The sequence below is a fragment of the Camelus dromedarius genome, chromosome 24 (assembly GCF_036321535.1).
Source record: "Camelus dromedarius isolate mCamDro1 chromosome 24, mCamDro1.pat, whole genome shotgun sequence".
In the NCBI taxonomy this organism is placed as follows: Eukaryota; Metazoa; Chordata; class Mammalia; order Artiodactyla; family Camelidae; genus Camelus; species Camelus dromedarius.
In genome coordinates, this window is record NC_087459.1 from 11,519,166 (window position 1) to 11,535,693 (window position 16,528).

The 16,528-nt window shown below is 40.8% G+C and overlaps 1 protein-coding gene across 4 annotated transcripts in view; it reads left to right on the forward strand.

Annotated features, from left to right (window-relative positions):
- The first annotated feature begins 8,346 nt into the window (after window positions 1-8,346).
- The window catches only part of LOC135319200 (ankyrin repeat domain-containing protein 26-like), a 64,284-nt gene continuing 56,102 nt past the window's right edge, over window positions 8,347-16,528 (forward strand). For all 4 annotated transcript variants that reach the window (XM_064478449.1, XM_064478448.1, XM_064478451.1 and 1 more), the window contains exon 1: window positions 8,347-8,518. The gene's annotated coding sequence lies outside the window, so the exon portion shown is untranslated. The remainder of the gene's footprint in view (window positions 8,519-16,528) is intronic.

Below are 16,528 nucleotides of genomic sequence, written 5' to 3' on the forward strand. Positions count from 1 at the left end.
CAATCACTGAACATAAGCCAGTGAAGGAAATATTCTCCTTCTCAACAATTTCCAGGAGCTAAAATTTTAATAACTCCTACTTACATCGTTTATTCCCTTTTCCATCCTTTCAGTGTGCTTACTTGGCAAAACTCCCAACTACACAACAGACTGATTCTCATTCTTCCCCCGTACGTCCCCCCAGGCATCTAAGTGCTGCTGAAGAAAGTCACGCACTGCCCGGCGGTCCTGCTACTTTTATTTAGTTAATTTGCATCTTCTTCCTTCTCAGTGATGATTTCCAATTCCCCTCTGTAAACATCTCCCTGTTTCTTCCCTCTCACGTGAGCCAGACAGTCTTACTTCTGACGACAAACTTCCTGAAGGATCTGCCTGCTTCCCCACCAGCAGTCTGTCCCCACCCACTCTGGTGTGTCTTCCCCTTCCTCCATCCCCACGCAGCGAGTCAGTGATGACCCCCACGTCTAAAAGTGACACATTTCTGGCCCTTGTCTAACTGAACTCGTTTCTCCGGGCATTCCATGTAACCGACTTCTAACTGACCACTGCCTACAGCATCCTCTTTAGTCTTTAGCTGAAGGTGATGTTGAAGGTGAGGGCTTCAGCCTTCTTGGTGAGTTCACTCCGTTTACCCTGGCTGTCTCCCATGGGTATACACAGGAAGTATACGTGTTTTTCAATTTTTGTTTATTTTCCTCCTGTTAGTCTGCCTCACGTCAGATTAATTCTTAGACCAGCCACATGAGCCTAGAAAGGTGGAGGAACGCTCCCCGCCCCCACCCCAGCTCAAGCCTGAGCACAGGTAGCTGCGCTCAATTACAGCTGGCGTGGGCGCTGCCTCGCCTGCAGGGAAGAGATCGATGGCAAACTGCGCTATTCCTACAGCACTAGCCAGTGAGCTGAAGCTCACCTGAATGTCCTCCAGGCTGAGGTGGGGTCACTGCTCCCGGCAGCAGAAGACTGCCTTTGTGAAAGGAAAATAAAAATGGAGTCTGCATTGCTCGAGAGGGCTCACTAAGGAGGTGTGACTTATGCACATCTCAGCCCACACAGAATCTGGCCCTGTGAGCATTTGTTGCCCTAATGAAGTCATCCGGAACACCTGCCAGAAACTTGAGATACTTACTAAGCCCCTACCCTAAAATAACCTGTGATTCCTTAAGGACACGTGTCTCCTGACTGGCTCACGTCAGTGTCAGTCATAGTCTTCATCAGGCAACTTTTGACAACCTCTTGGCTTTTTGCCTTTATAAGCCCCTGACTCCCGTCCTTGAAACACTCAGTTTTACCCAAATCTGTGTCGCCCAAGTTGCAATTTATTTCTTCCAGTTTTATTGAGGTATAATTGACCTACAGCACTGTATTATAAGTTGAAGGCATATAGCATAGTGATTTAATTTATATATATCATGAGATGATGACTGCAATGTACTTTGCTGTAACTATTAACATAACTATACCCCTGTCGCTGGGATACAGTAAGATGATTACTTAGGGTTCTCCAAGGGAGAAATGAAAATAATAGAGTACCTATATCTCTGTCTGTCTGTCTGTCTTTCTAGCTTTCTATCATGGCTGAAATCCGTAGGGTGGGCCTGCAGCCTGGAAATTCAGGTAAGAGTTAACATTGCAGTCTTGAGTCTGAATCCCAAGGGACGATAGTCTGGTGACTCAGATTGGGTTTCCATGCTTCAGCCATGAAAAGAATTCCCTCCACTTTGGGGAACCTCAGTCTTTGCTCTGAAGGCCTTCAGCTGTTTGGATGAGGCCCGTCAACATTATGGAGGGTAATCAGCTTTATTCAAAGTCACTGATTTAAATGCTAATCACACCTGAAATATACGTTCACAGAAACATCTAAACTGGTGTTTGACCAAGCAACTGGGCATCATAATCTAGCCAAGAGATATTTATCAGGAGTTGGAGAGGTTTGTTCTAAAGGGATATAAAGCTTCATTCCAGAAGGAAGTAATTTGCTCAGCACAGTTCTAGGTCACCCCTGGGCTCCTGATAATCATGAAATCAGATCTGATTTCCCAGCCTGTGACTCTTTGTGTCCAGCAGGTGGCACCAAATGACCAGTCATAGCTCAGATGCACAGGCTCGTCTTTGGGAACAGGTGCAATGTATTTATGTATGGCCAGCATCTTAAACAAAGCACTCATGTTGTCTGCGACTCTTCTTCTCCCTTGTACTGAGACGTGTGGATCAAAATGAGAAGTTCACAGGCAAATGGTTGTCTCTCCTGGAATGTGGTGATATTGTGGAATAATGAAAATGTTAAGTCAAACACAGAGACAGCCCAGTAAAATGGCACCTAAACACAGGTGTGGGGAACTCGTGTGTGTGTGTGTGTGTGTGAACTTGTGCTTCTGAGAAAGATTAAACAGGAGTGGAAGTGATGAAAAATACTTCAAAAAATGGTAAAGAAAATAGTGTAGAAAAACCTGTAAAGGGAATAAAGTTGGAGAAGACGAAACAGAGAGAGAAAAGCCAACTCGAGTGTGCATGAGACTGGGCTATGTGGATAAAGTGTTAACACGGGAACCCCTGGAGAAAGGATCCATGCGTCCTGATTACAGAAGACCTGAGTTCCAAATGAAGATCATGTAAGTGGAGGATTAGGAAAAAAGACACCAAACCATCTGCAACCAATTCAATGGAATCCTTTATTTTAAGGGACTCTTAACTTCATGCTCACAAAGACCAGGAACTTTACACATTACACACAGCATGTGTTCCAGGAGGCAGGGTTGAAGCTGTAGGCACTGAAAAAGGAACCTCCCTACTATGGAGAAGGAGACAGAAAACCGCAAGGCTGGGGTGGAATAGTAGACCTATTGGGTTCACTTCTTTGTTAAGCTGTTAAAATCTCCCTAGTTAGAGGGAGGGCATAGCTCAAGTGGTAGAGTGCATGCTTAGCATGCGTGAGGTCCTGGGTTCAATCCCCAGTACCTGCTCTAAAAAGAAATAAATAAACAAACCTAATTACCACCCGCACCACCCAAAATAAAAAAAAAAAAAATCCCTAATTAAAAGCAAACGTCTTTTTTTCTTTTAATCTGCTAATCTTCTTTTTTTCCATCCGCTAAGGTGGAGGCTGTGAGGAGGGGGTTTATTGCTTGCTGCTGCATTGAGGGACCTGTCACTCTGTATAGAAGCTGCTTCCAGAGCAGGACAATCCCCATCATAATTGAAGGAATGGAAGGTAGCTTGAGCTTAATTATTAACATAATGATTGATGGTTTTGGTCCATTCAACAAAGTAATAGTCTTAATTCAAATCCATGTGTTAATTTTGGCTTTTGTAGCTTAAAGTACAGGCTAAATTGCCTTGAGACTGTGATGGAACTGGTTAAATGCTTTATAACGAAGTTTTTTTTCACGAAAATACATCCCCCTCTGTTTTTGCTCTGTGATAACTTTAGCTGTCATTTAAATTAGAATTTGAGTTATTTATGTGCGATAAAGATCCTTGTGCTTAAAAAGGCTGTGTCTTTTTTTTTTTTTAACACTTTTTTGATTTTTTAAAAAAAGATTCCCCTTCTAGGCTTTTTTTTTTTTTTTTGACTTTTTTTCATCATATAAAACCCAAAACCTAATGAAATATGTCTCCCGGTTTTAGAGGAGCAAAAAGACGCTCAGAGACAACTTTCTCAAGAGCAGAATGCCAGAGTAATACAAGATGAAATCCTGGCCCATCATCTTTCCCAACAAAAGGAGGCAGAAAATGCTAATAAGAAAATGAATGCTGAGGTATTTCCTTTAGTCATTTTCAATCGTGTGTGTATGAATTTGTATACTTACATAGTTTTAAAACCAATACTATAGGTACAGAAAGTATAGAGAGTTTTAAAAGCCTATATATGTAACTATATTTTCTGGGGGTTTCATTTCTGGTCCATTGGATAAAGCAATATTGTGAATTCAAATCCATTTGCCTGCAACAGTGACATAGTGACATTCACAATGGCCTCATCCAAGGAGAGGCTGTTCATATTTTCCATAGGAATTGATGAACTTTCCATTATCTCAAAACTGTTCATAATAATGGCGAGCATTCTAGTTTCTGGCAGTGATCTGACTCCATTGATACACGAATGGACACGTTACTTTATCATTTCCACTGATGGTAAGGAGGAAAAAGTATAGCCAGTTCAGAAACCGTGGTTTGGGTGTCATTCTCCTACGTGAGATAAAAAGTAACGCTCTGCTCTATGTGGTATCTGATTTCAGTACAAGGAGCTTTAGAATATAGTGACAGGCATGCCATAATCTATACTTAGTGATAATTTATTGATCAGTATTTTATTTTTAATAAAACAGTTCACAGTATTTCCCTGCTATTCACATCCCACATCATGTCTCCAAACACACATATCCCGAAGCCCGTGTCATCTTCCCAAGCCCAATCATCTCCCCAAGCCCGCATCATCTCCCCAAGCCCACATCAACTCCCTAAGCACAATCATCTCCCCAAACCCGCATCATCTCCCCAAGACCGCATCATCTCCCTAAGCCCAATCAGATCCCCAAGCCCCCATCATTTCCATGAGCACACGTGATATCCCCGAGCCGGTGTCATGTCCTCGAGCCCATGTCATGTCCCAGAGCCGAACCATAACAGGGAGCCCACATATCTCCACAGCCCAGGGCATATCTCTGAGCCCACATCATCTCCTCGAGCCAACATCTCCCCAAGCCAACATAATCTCCCCAAGTCTGAATCATTTCTCCAAGCCCACATCTTTCCAAACCCACATCTTCCAAGCCCACATTAGCTCACCAACTCCACGTCATCTCCCTGAACCTGTGTTGTGTCCCCGAACCGGTGTCATGTCCCAGAGCACGAGTCATGTCAGAGAGGCCACATCATGTCCACAATCCCCAAAAATGTCTGCGAGCCTGTGTCATCTCCCCGAGTCTCTGTCATGTCCCCAAACCTGCATCATGCCCTTAAGCTGACATATCCCCAAGACCACATTATCTCCCCAAGCCCTCATCAAGTTTCCAGGCCCACATTTCCCCAAGCTGACCTCACCAACCTAAGCCACCTTCATCTCCCCAAGCCTGCATCATCTCCCCAAGCCCGCAGCGACTCCCCATGCCCGCATCATGTTTCCAGGCCCACATGTCCCCAAGCCGACCTCACCACCCTAAGCCCGCATCATGTCCCCAAGCCCACATCATGTCTCCAACCCACATCTCCCCAAGCCCGCATCATCTCCCCAAGCCCGCATCATCTCCCTAAGCCCAATCATCTCCCCAAGCCCACATCATCTCCCGAAGCGCAATCATCTCCCTAAACCCACATCATCTCCCCAAGGCAAATAATTACCCCAAGCATGCATCATCTCCCCAAGCCTACATCATGTACCAAAGCCCGCATCATCTCGCCAAGCCCACATAATCTCCCCAAGCCTGCATCATCTCCCCAAGCCCAATCATCTCCCCAAGCCAAAATCTCCCAAAAGGCACATTGTCACCCCAAGCCCGCATAATTTCCCAAGCCCCCATCATCTATGTATATTTTATAATGTAGTTCTCTGTGATAATTTTAAAAATTGAACTTTGTGTCTAAATGTTTGGAGGCTGGTAACTATTTGGGGCTTGAATTCCACTACATTTCTTGCCTAAAACTTCAAAGCGACATGTTCTAGAAGTTATTAATGAACCCATCCCATTTATAAAATAAGGGAAATCATGTATTTCTTCATTGAAAGTGAGAATATGGCAAGTGCATATGTGGTCATTTCAGGTTAGATCTATGTTTTCATCATTTTGCCAGGACATGGACGTCTAAGCATTCTCCTAGTCACACTATAGAAAATGAAATCTTCTTTTTTCTTTTATGACATGGCTTTTAAATGTTATCTGGTTCAACTTCACCATCAGATTTAATCAAAAACTTAGAAAAAATAAATATTTCTAGTGTGTGTAAATTAAAGTTTAAGGGTCAAAAATTAAAACTACGAACATGAAGAGAAGCATGGAAGTTCACCAAATTTCTGGGTCTATAGGCTCTCTTTCATTCTGGTGTCAAAATCGAAGCTATTAGCAATGACGGTGTACCAGGCCATCCATTAAACTATATGCTTCTCACCTAGCAGCATGTTGTGCAAATACCATTGCAGCAAATCACAGGAATGACGTGTTCTTCTGTGGGCCAGTCACACGGGGAACCTATCATTTCATACTTTATAGAGCACAACAGAGAATGATTATGAAAAGTAGTGCTTCTATTTTGGAAACTTCTTTAACTTGAAATTTGAAATTTTCTTTGGGTATTGTTTCAGCTTCTTTTTAAAGTTTAAAATGTGTAACACTTAAAAATTGAAATCAAAAAGCACTAAGAATTGGGTGATTGTAGGCAAGCATTAGACTTACAAAAGAAACTATCTACCCCAAGTTTACTTCTAGGTAGCTATTTCTGTTTAACTCTAATAATCAAATAACATATGTTCCAGAGTCTACTCTATGTTTCCGAAAAAGAGGCTTTTTTGAACCACATACAAGAAAAGAGCAACAAATGTAGTAAGAAAAAGTCATTTAAGTCCAAGTTGGCCACTTGTTAATTATGAAAAAGGTAAAACATTTTAGGATATTACTGTGTGAGTTCAAAAATGAAAGAAGTTCCACAACAAACACAATTTGAAGATCACATCTCAACTAAATATTTCATGGAACATTTGCAGACACTGTAATGATTAAATATAAACATTGCAGTCCTAAAACAGTAATAAGTGTCACCAGTTTAAAGAATTGTATGTCATTAAACCACATTTTGAGATTCGTTATTCCTTCACCTGTAAGGAAATTGTGCTCACGTTTCAGACACCGTTCACTTTGTTCCTACGCCTTACACTTAGTTTTTCTCTCTTTATGCACAGAAAGTATAAGGGGAAAAAGACTTTTCCTCTACCCTCTTGGGTTCTACAGGGGAGGACAAATAATTTTCTTTCTACCCTTCTGAGTTTTGGGCTGAGACCACTGTAATAAAGACAGGTTTCCAAGAGAAAGACAAGCAGAAGTTTATTAACATGTACACCTCATGTATATGGGAGATACCCAAGGGAAAATGAGTAATTCAAAGAGAGTAAATTTGTGGAGAAATGACAGGACAGCAGAAAGAAGGTTCAGGCCTCCAGGGGTTGAAATAAAGGCTGTTAAGTAAAGTTTGTTATGCAGATTGCTCTGGTCCCAAAACTCAGAAGGGTAGAAAGAAAATTACTTGTCCTTCCCTGTAGAGCCCAGAGGGATAGAAGAAGTCTTTTTCCCCTTATGGGAAAATGGGGTGTCTAATGGTGTGATTAACTTCTGTCCTTTTTGGTAGAAATGGGAGAAGGAATGGCTGTGAAAATGTATGTCCTGCTTTCAAGCAAATAGGGGAAGGTGGGAGCTTTCCTTGTATCCTCAGCTCAAAAGAATTCGTATGCCCAAATCATACATCTGGGGGTGGCACACTCTCTGCTACACTTCAGTTCAAAAGCTGACTCTATGAAATAAGCAACAAAGCAAATTAACAGGAGACTAGATTCACAAATTTATTGTTTTAAATACTCATACATACACATACACATACACATACACAAGGAGTTTCACAGGAAAAAAAGAAAAGTACTCCCCCAAAAGGGGCGAGATTTGAGAGCTTATATACCACCTTAATAGGGGAAGGGAATAGGGGGATGTGGGAAATCTAGGGGAGAATAAAAAGGTTTTTTTGAAAGACAAACGGACCCTTTCTAAAGCCTTTTTATTTGTTTATTTTGCTTTATTTAACTTTGCTGCAGAAGCTTTATTGTTTCCACTTGGGCCGTGGCTTGGGCGGGGCTCCAGGATGGTTAAAGCTGCCTGGTGGCTGCAGGCAGAAAGGCTCAAGCAAGAAGCCCTGACACCAGGGGAACGCAGAGGCGCCCCTCAAAGGCCCCGGAGCTCCCGAGGCTCCAGTGCAGCTCCAGGATGAGGCTTTGGAAGAGATACTCGCCCTGCCCACCCTGGGGTCAGCTGACTGAGAAATTACTCAGATGGTTGCCCACCTTGAGGATGCCCTCCACCGACTCGCCTAGGCGGCCGCGGGAGGGGGCGGGGCCGGGCACCCGCCCCGGGAAGCCGCGGGAGGGGGCGGGGCCGGGCACCCGCCCCGGGAAGCCGCGGGAGGGGGCGGGGCCGGGCACCCGCCCCGGGAAGCCGCGGGAGGGGGCGGGGCCGGGCACCCGCCCCGGGAAGCCGCGGGAGGGGGCGGGGCCGGGCGGCTCACGCATGGCTGTTGGGGAGGAGGAGGGGGCGGGGCCGGGGCCGGGCGGCTCCCTTAGAGCCGCTGGGAGGGGGCGGGGCCGGGCGGCTCCGAAAGGGCCGTGGGGGCTTCCGCGGCGTCCAGGGTTGTCGTCCGTTTGTCGTGGGACGGCTTCCGTACCGTACTTTCTGGAAGAAGGCAGGCCGCCTCGCTGCGCTGGCGTTTTCACCCTGAGACTCAGCCAGCTCCCCGGGGTCGGGTCACGGTGGAGACAGAGCCGGGCGAGGTGAGTGCGGGGGACCCACGGGCGCCCGTGACCAGCCGGGTGGGCGGCCTCCGCGCGCGGGCGGCCTCCGCGCGCGAGGTCGTCCCGCCGAGGCCGGGAGCTCAGGGCCGCTTGGCACGAAAGAGCTGGCTGGCTGGTGCCGGAGACAGAGAAGGGCCCAGAAGGCTGTCCTCGAGGTGGTGACTGGAAAGGAGGTAGGAGGCTGGAAAGAGGGGCGTCCCCGGTGAGACACGCCCCAACACAGCGGGACCCTCAGGCGCTCTCAGGTGCTCATTCCCTGAGATAAATTTATCAAATTGAGGGTGAAGACATAGCACAACGTTACAATATATTTACCATTGTTTCCTCACTGAAACGTAGCACGTTCTTTATAAGCGCTATTGATGATGGAACATGTCTCTTTTCATGAAATATATGTATATATAATTTCAACAAATAATTACAAAATCCTAAAATGTTGCTAGCTGCCACACAAGACAGCAAAAGGATGGCACAGTCCATAAAAACTAAAGACGAAAAAAATTTAAAATACAACTGGAAATTTTAAATTTATGTTCAGTATCTCAATATTTGAGGACATTTATGAGAGTAGAAGACAGTGATTGGTTATTGGAACTATAATTTGTAGCCTTGATAGAACTGACAGAGTATTTAAAAATATCAAATCTTTGCTGAATCTTTTATTTTCTATTATTTTTGAAGCTCTCTCTCCGGGCACTGATACCGAAGGATAAAGAAACAGTTCAAATGACAGCCACTTCACAAGGCTTTGTAAAACTCGTGAAAAATACATTTCAAAAGAAAAAAAAACTCAAGTTATCCCGGAAGTAAATGCTAGTGGGTTCTGTTAATTATTTTTGTTTCTTCATCTGAGAAGTTTGGGAAGGGAGCGTGAATTGAAATGGGTTGCTAGTTTTGGTTATAATTCAAGGGGCTTTATAATAAAAATTAAATGGGATTAGAATTTTTAAGTATAACCGAAAAGGCTCTAAAGCAAATGTTTGTGTTACTAAAATAGAAACTTAAAAATGATTACTAGTAACTACTTCTGATATTCAGAATTCAAATACTTTTTTCTCTTGTATCCTCCCATCTTTCTAACCTGAAATGAATAAAGTATTTTGAGATTTTATGCATGTATGTTAAATATATTCATATACAACTTTGGTATTTGATCAGTAAAATTTTTAGAATGTCACCATATGTATCACATAGAAACATACAAATTTTTGATTGAATGTACTTTCTACTAGAAGTTAATGAAAGGTTTAAGATTCTCATTCCCAGGGCTGTAATAAAGCAGGAAATTTAGTCCCACAGTATTAAAAAAGGACATCAACTTGATTAATTCGTTTTATAAAATGAAAGTATCTGAGATTAAATATCTTTTGAGTTGAATTTTTATTTCAACTCCTGTTGTGTATTTTTATTTATTAAATAGCTTTAACTCTCAGGCTCTTTGGTTTGTAATCTTGTTTAATGATCTTACAACTATGTCTTTATTAGTTACTGTTTGAAAGTCTAAAATGAGTGAAAAAGGAACCAATTATTCTATTTTCAATGGTAACCTATTGTGTGTGTGTGTGTGTGTGTGTGTGTGTGTGTGTGTGTGTATAGCAAATGCCTAGTAGATTAGAATTTAAACTCATCCTAACTATTGATGAAAGTTGTGTTCCATTCCTTGTAATGTTGGCTTTGTTTGGTGTGAAAAGTACTAAGACAGCAGATTCTCAAGCTGTAACATACCAGCAAGAGAGAACAACCTCTGAAATAGTTTTCAGAAGCCAGAAAGAACACCTACATAACCTTGCACCGTGTACCTGGCTTGCATATCAAGCACTGAGTGAAGATTTGATTCCTGCTGGCTTGCATATCAAGCACTGAGTGAAGATTTGATTCCTGCTGTTTCAGTTGTCCTACAGTAACAGCCCCTGCCTGCAGTAATAGCCCTTGCCACTGTTAATATAAAGAAGACTTCCAAAATGCATCTCTCTGAGCTATATAGTCTCGCAGCAGAAATAACAGAGTAGATGTCCTTTCTCATGGTGGTTTTCTAAGACCAGATTATATACCTTTGTGGTTTAAATTAATGAGTTTCAGAGTACTTTGTATTTTGGGAAGTGACAATATTTTACAAGTGCCCACCATGTGGAACAAGGTGATCAAAATGAATTAAGGTGGTTGGGTGTTAGAAAAATCATGGTAGTATTTTCTCACTTTTTTCTAGTTTTATCCGGATATAATTGGTATATAACACTATAAATTTAAGGTGCATAGCAGAATAACTTGATATATGTATATATTGCTGGATGATTACCACAGTTTGTTTTGTTACCTTCCATCATCTCACATAGTTACAGATTTTTTTCTTGTGATGAGAACTTTAAGATATGCTCTCCTAGCAAATTTCAAATATACAACACAGTATTAACAGCATCCTCCAAACATTTCAACTTGTTTTAATGTGAAATATAACTCATATGTAACCATGATCTATGTAGATAAATATGGATACAGATGTAGTTCTAGATACAAATACAGATATAGGATCAAGGTTTCTTTTAGAATTCAGAAGCCTCTCCATATATTCTACGAATAGCAAAGGTCAGAGTAGCCAGCAGAACGAAGACAGATTTTCTCGACAAATCTGTAGAAAGTTGCTGCAATTTATAAGAATATGTAGGCAGTCCTCACAAATTTCCTTGTTTGGGCCACAAAAGTGAGCAGTTTTCTAGGTAGCGAGCTCTGCAATTCATATCTGTAACTGCCTCAGGAACCCCTTCTTCCCTCCTGAGAGACACGTTTTGTGATGCCACTTCTCACTGACAAAATTTAGAAGAGAATAAAGTGATGGTGAACTGCCCAGAGACTATCCAGGACAGACACACATACACAGAGTACTGCAAAATAGAAACTGCTGAGCAATAAATTAAAAATCAATCAGCAGTGTATCACTCAGATAAAAAATAAGTAGCAGTTGCATTTCCAGCATCCATGAAGATCCTCTCATGATCCCTCGTAACTATTCTCTTTCCACCCAAGAGGTAATCATAAGGAGGAGTTATATAGTAATCGCTTCCTTAACATTCCTTTATTGTTTTGCCGAATCAAGAATTCTTAAATACGATAGTTTAAATTATCAAATTTGAGCATTATATAAATGGAGTCTGAAAGTATATGTTCTTAATATCTTGCTTTCATGTACTTTTTTTATTTAAACATTTTTTATTGAGTTATAGTCATTTTACAATGTTGTGTCAAATTCCAGTGTAGAATTTGAATATACATGAACATACATACATTCATTGTCACATTCTCTTTCACTGTGAGCCACCACATGATTCTGTATATATTTCCCTGTGCTACACAGTACAATCTTATTTATCAGTTCTACGTTTTGAAATCTCAGTCTGTCCCTTCCCACCCTCCGTCCCCCTGGCAACCACAAGTTTGTATTCTATGTCTATGAGTCTGTTTCTGTTTTGTATTTATGTTTGTTTGTTTTATTTTTAGATTCCACGTATGAGTGATCTCATATGGTATTTTTCTTTGTCTTTCTGGCTTACTTCACTCAGAATGACATTCTCCAGGAACACCCATGTTGCTGTAAATGGCGTTATGTTTTTTTTTTTTTTTTTTTTTTATGGCTGAATAGCATTCCATTGTATAAATATACCACATCTTCTTTATCGAGTCATCTGTTGATGGACATTTAGGCTGTTTCCATGTCTTGGCTATGCTTTCATTTACTAAATAATACTTTTGTGAAATTCATTCATGTTGCTTTATATAACAGGTATCTGTTCATTTTTTTCCTAATTTCATTGTGTGATAAATCACATTTACCAACTTGACCACTTTTAACTGTTCAATTCTTCAGATAAGCTCTCTGCTCCTTTTTCTCTCTTCGTCTTCCCTTTTTGGGTTTCCCATACTATGTATATTGTTCCATTTGATAGTGTCCCATAAATCCCTTAGGCTCTTTTCATTTTTCTTTATTATTATTTTTTGCTCCTCTGAGTTGATAATTTCAAACGATCTCTCTCCAAATCCACTGTTTTCTCTTCTATTTGATGAAGTCTGATGTTGAACACCTTTAATACATTTTTCAATTCGTTTATTGTATTTTTACAGCTCCAGAGTTTTTCTCTTATTATTTGCATCTCTTTAGGATATTCTCATTTTGTTCATAAATCATTTCCTAATTTTGCTTATTTGTCTGTCTACATTTTTCTTTTGGTTTTTGAGTAAACTTAAGGCGGTGTTTTCAAGTCTTTGTCTAGTTGGTTAGAAGTCTGAATTGCTCTAGGGTTAGTTTCTGGATATTTATTTTGTTCCTTTGAATGGGCTGTTTCCCTGTTTCTTTATGTACCTGTGATTTTTACTGAGATTTGGGAATTTGAAAAAGCAGCCATTTCTCCAGTTTTTATGGAATAGCTCTGTGTAGAGGAAGACCTTCACTAATCAGCTCAGTTTAAAGGCTCCAGGTCCTTTCATATGTTTTCCAGGAATGATGCATCTTCTCTGGGCCTTTGCATGTGCTTTTTTTTTTTTAAATTTCCCCATCTATACAGCTGCTTTTAAGGGTGTCATCCCTGATTTCTCCCGGTCATCTTAGATTTCTATTTTATTTCTCTGCCCATAAGCTCATGCCCCAAGGTTCCAGTGGGACTGCAGACTACATGTATCTCCAGCATGTCACAGTACCCTCCACTGTTTTCAGCAGCCTCCAGTCTGATATCTAAACTCTGCCACCACTCTCATCACTGTTCTTAGTCAAGCAAGACAGAAATAACCCCCTCAACCAACCCCTAGAATGTGACAAGAAGGTTTCATCCTTGTCTTTCTGTCCAAGGTAGGAGCTGAGAATTGAGCTGTTTCCTCCAGATCGCACAGAGATGTAACATGAAGGAGGTGGGGCAAGGGTGAGCAGAATGCCACAAATTTCCTGCCGGTTTGAATGCAGCTGCTTCTTTGTGGGGTGTTCCTAACCATTTTCTAGAGCTCTCAGAAAGCTGTTTTGGGCCATAAATTGTTATTTGTTCAGTGCCATTTGGCTGACCTTGGATCTGTACTGTTTTTGTTCAAATATATTTAAAATATGTTTTTACAATTGTTCTTATATATCTGATAATTTTATATCTTGTCTTAAATGGAACTTTTCAAAGATTCTTTTATCCTGCTTATTCCTTCATTTAGAAATGCAGCTTTTATCCTAATTTTCACTTTAATTTTGCTAAACTTATTAATTACAATAATTTTTGTACAGAGTTTTTGAAGGGGTATTTCTACCTTCAAGCTGAGAACATCTCTAAGTAGTAAAGTTTTTTTCTCCCTTTTTATTCCTTACACATTCTTTCTTGTATCTTTTATGCTATACAGATTGTGACTACTTTTAAATTTTTAATGAGAAATAGTTATATGGATCCTTGAATGGTACATCATCTCAAAGATAAAGCTTTCAACATTTTACCATAAAGTATGATGCTTGCTCTAAGTTTTTTATATTTAACACTAATTATATAAGCAAAATCCTCTATATTTCCCTTTTTGGTATAACATGAAAGGTGTTCAATTTTAAAAATAACTTACATGTATCTCTGAGGAATGTGTTTCTTCTTTATCCTAATACTATAGTAAATTACCTTTCATTTCTTGAATATGTCAACTTGGTTTTGAGGTATTATACCTTTAGTACATTTAAAATTTTATTTTACACTTAAAGCTAGCTTATTACTTTCCTTTCTTACAAAGTTAATGTCAGGATTTTGTATCAAGATTCTGTTTGACCTCATAAAACAAGTAGTTTCTCACTTATGTACTGTACCCTGTAAGTCTGATGCATTTTATGCCTTAGTTCAGAATATGTTATTGGAATAACTTCCTTAAACTTTGCAGTTTTGGTCAAGAATTCTCTGTGCCTTTTTCTCTGAGCCAAAGCAGGGTCATATTCAAGGCATCCCACGACATCCACGGTACACTCGTCAGAGAACATTACCGCAAACAGAGTTGCTTTATTTAGGAGTAGGTTTCCTCTAGTAATTTAATACAAATGGTGTAAGCCTTCAGTGTTTTCTAGGTTCTCACAAGCTTGGAACAGTAGTTGTTTAATATAGCCTTCATTTTCCAAGACCAGATCCAGCTTTTCCCTATGGATATGTGAGGAGAGAACTGAGGTCACTAAGTCAGCAATCTCTTCAAGTTTATTTGAGTTCACGTGTGGGCAGGTCAATCAGATGACTTGTTTCAGGCATTTCTTCAAATCATTCTTCTGGTTCATCAGTGAGGTCCTGTGTGGCTTCACTGGTTGATTCTTACCTTGAACCTGACAAATTTTTTTCCGAGATCTCATCACAGCCCGCTTTTTCCTGAAAACTTATTGCCAGATCATAGTTTTCAGCTTCTGACCAAACAGTTAATGGATCCTGTTGTCTCTGATGTGCAGTGTTTGGGTTTATCTTTGATTCCAAAAGCAGTGATCCATTGGACTCTGCCGGGTCCAGTAGCGACATCCCCTTGAGCTCCTCCACGGAAGTGGAGGAGACGTGCCCGGGGCTTGGGTCTTCGCACTGCCGATCGTCGTCAGGGTGTGGACCTCCGCTCTCCGCGCGTGTGCGACGTGGCGGCTGCTGTGCCCGCGGCTGCAGCCGCCGCCTCCCCGCTCGCTCTGCCGCGCCGCTCAGCCTGGAGAGACGGTAGCGGCGGCCGCTCCGGAGACGCCCGAGATCACCGTGGCTCCCAAGGCTCAGCCGCGGGAAGGGGCAACGGGAACCAACCGAGACCTTTCAGCCCGACGTCCCGGTCACCCCTCGCTTCGCCCCTGCACACGCCCACCCTCCCCGCCCTTTGCCCCCGGAGCTCGCTCTGCTGCCGCCGCCGCCGGTCCGTCGTCTTTTGACCCGACCCTTGTCTCCTCCTTTCTCCTTTCCTCTCGTGTTCCCATTGAATAAAAAGATACCGCAGCTTCATTACACATACTACCTTTCAATACGTGTATGCACTATAATTATTTTCACAAATATTCTGATTCCTTTTACCCCACCTTCTAAATCAAAGAATGTTTTAAAAGTGAAAAAAATGGAATACATGTCTTTTAAATTCTACCCTTAACCATTTCATGTGGTAACTACAGTTTTAAAAACAGATGTTTTGATATGAGTCATACTCATTTTGGCTTTGTTTCCAAATAATCACATTAAAATTTTTTCACAGATGTATTCGTAAGTGAATAATGTATGCTTTGTAGGAAATATAGTAAGTTTGAATCCACTTATCTCACTATGCTGAAGAATTTATTATTCAGTATCAATTTAATTAAAACTCACAATGTTGATTTAAGTCACAAAGTAGGGATTTAAATTAGATGCTGTCATAAATTGCAAGATAATTTCCCTTCAGTCAACATTTGCTGTTTTTAAATCACTTTTTCATTTCATAAATGGAGATATTTATCACAAATACCTTTTAATGATAAGTAATTCTCTGCAAATAGAATACACATATATATATCTGTATTTGTATCTGTATCTATATGTATCTGTAGTTAGATATTACTCCTGCAAAGTGACATCCCACTACCAAGAAAAAAGACCTCAAAAATATTTTTTATAGTCAAAAAGAATATACTCTCTCATGATATCTGTTAAACTCAATATGTGTCTTGCCATTTTAATAGGAAAATTAGATAATTAAAATAATCTCATTTTGTGAGTTCCTTTTCTATTCCCTTGGCAATGAGACCAAAATAGTTAAAATGTGTTTTTTGGAAGAAAGACTATAAATATTATTTTAGATGAAATCTCAATATTTTAAGTACATCCAGGACTGTTCTAGTTGAGGAGATTCGTTCATCATAGTTGTACATGTTCATTTTCCTACACAATTTTTTAAAGAAATCTGATTAGAATTTACCCAGCATAAATTACTTGTTCTCATTACTTGCTACTTTTGGTGGCTGACGTATCTCAGTAAATCAACAGTTATGTAGCTTTAAAAATTCTAATGTTCTGA